Raw genomic sequence first — 2683 nt, forward strand, 5'->3', positions numbered from 1 at the left:
CACCAAATACCAGTTGCTTTCCATTCTATCCATTTCCACTTTTTCAATGCTAACATTATCATTTAGCAAACGCCGACAAATGTAATTAAAGCATGATTAAGAACGAACATACATATATATATATATATATATATATATATATATATATATATATATATATATATATATATATTTCTAAAATTTAAATATAATTTTATTTTAATTTCTTTAAATTACTAAAATTTGATAATGGTAATTATAATTTTTAGGCTAAATAATCAATTTAGCACCATAAATATTAATATATTTTATTTTAAATGTAATAAATAATTAAAATTTTAATAGAACAAAATAATTTCATCAGTTTTGTTTGAATTCTATTAATGATTGACCTAATTGAATTGTTACATATTATTTTATAAATTTAAAAGAATTAGTGATTGCTTCAAAATTAACTAATTATTAACATGTTAATAATATTTTTTTTAATAAACTCTCTTTACTAAAATGCATGTTTAATTATATTGATCATAAAAGTTAAACAAAAACGACAAAATTATAATTGTTAAAAAATTTAAGTTTTTTATTTTGAACTTTAGAGCAGTTAAGAAATAAATACCTTTAAAAAAATAAAATTATAGACTCACTTATTTTACAGGAATTAAAAATATTTTTTGATTTATTTTTAATCCATTTTTCACAATTTATATGTTTTCATTTTTCTTAGCTAGTATACTAAAAATATATATAAAAAAGTGCATTAAGAACACTAATTAGCAAGACTTTCAATTTCAATTAAATAAATTGCTTATAATGACCCTCATTTAAATGAAAAATGATAAAGATCAAGGGATATTATTATCTGACACTAAGTCGAACCAGACATATGAAGAAATTTATTTCAGTACACCATTCTATTTCTAGCTATTGAAACATTACTATGTTTTAATAGTAATGTTAAAACATTACTATCTGACAGAAAAAAATATTTCAATTTTCTGTTTTAACTTTTTTATTTCTATGTTTTATGTAAAGTAATTAAAAAATAAGAATGTAAATATAAAAAAAAATGCACTATAAACATTATACCTAAAAGAAAGTATATTTAAAAGAGATTAATTGAGACATTTTTTAAAAGTGAAGACGAAATTGATATTTTTTTTATTGCAGGTACCAAATTGACACACTCTTATCAAAATGAATATTATTCAAATAATTAATCCCTTTTGTTTTTATGTTTTATGTAAAGTAATTAAAAAATAAGAATGTAAATAAAAAAATTGCACTATAAACATTATACCTAAAAGAAAGTATATTTAAAAGAGAGTAACACGTATAGAGAAAAATAAGGGTATTATTCCATTTGGTGGTAAAAGTTGCAAGTGTGCATAATCTTTATTTGTAACACTAATTTTTATAACTTATATAATCAGTGAAGTACATTAAATTTTACTTTGGAAAGTACAATAATTTTTCATTTTTGTGAAAGATAATCAATTGTTTTATGATCATCCCTTCTGATGCATAATTAATCTCCTTTTTATTCGAGGGATAGCTTCAATTAAACTGAGTTTAGTATACTCTATAACCTAATAATTAAGCTTTAATTTTGAATATTAAGTCGTTTTCAGATGGGAGAGTGAGTAGTTATGGTGTTGAAGCATTAATTAATTAAATAAATAAAATATAAGGGCTGTACTAAATTGAGTTAGGTGTCAGTTGCATCAGTAATCACCAAATTCAAATTATAAGCAGACGCGTGTGACGTATTCAATTTTCTGTCCATCGTAACAATTAATTAGACTTGTCAATGATTTGGTAACCAAAGCTTTCCCAAATCGTACGTTTTCAAAAATCTTTCAAAAAATGATATTGAAAATTCTATTTCCACCGATAATAAGTTAATTAATAGATTCAAACTTGATTTTATGAACCAATTCTATCAGATTTAGTTAAATTTAAAACATACTTTTAAACATAATATATAAATGAATGTGAATTTGTCTAATGAATTTTAAATTTAACGCAATCTCATAGAACTGATTTTTAAAATAAAGTTTACATCCACTTACATATTATGATCATATATTATTTTTAGTCGATAAGCAATTTCTAAAACTCACCTTCACATCGAGATATATATATTTTGAATGTTGAAATAAACATTAATGGATAGTTCGAAAGTGATTCAATAGTGAATGACACAATAGACTCAATAAACAACAAATCTCTCGATAACAGATGATATAATAGATCGAACAACGATAAATATAGTTAGGATAAGTTGTAACACATGACTTTAATACATTGTTAAGAAGTGAACTTTAAATTTACTTTAACCCCATAAAATTAGTTTATAATTAAAATTTACACTCACTTATATACAATAAAAAATCTTATTTTTAGTCGATGTGTAATCTTCAACAAAATCTCACCATGAGAGAGGTTTTATGAGTTGATCTCAATTCAAAACCTTTTTTAGATTATATACTCAAATTTTAGCTTTGACGTGGCCATATGTTTTGTATTTTCATATGTTTTTGTCGAAATTGTTGATTCCAGTTTAAAATGCAGTTGTAGGGATGGAGAAGCAATTTTTTTTGCTTTTTATGTAACCAAAAACGTGCCTGTAATAAACAACGTTGCCTAAGAACATGTAAAACTTTTGTAAAGATATATTAAACTATTTTGTTTGATGTTATTT

The sequence above is a fragment of the Vigna unguiculata genome, chromosome 8, assembly GCF_004118075.2.
Source record: "Vigna unguiculata cultivar IT97K-499-35 chromosome 8, ASM411807v1, whole genome shotgun sequence".
NCBI classification, from domain to species: Eukaryota; Viridiplantae; Streptophyta; class Magnoliopsida; order Fabales; family Fabaceae; genus Vigna; species Vigna unguiculata.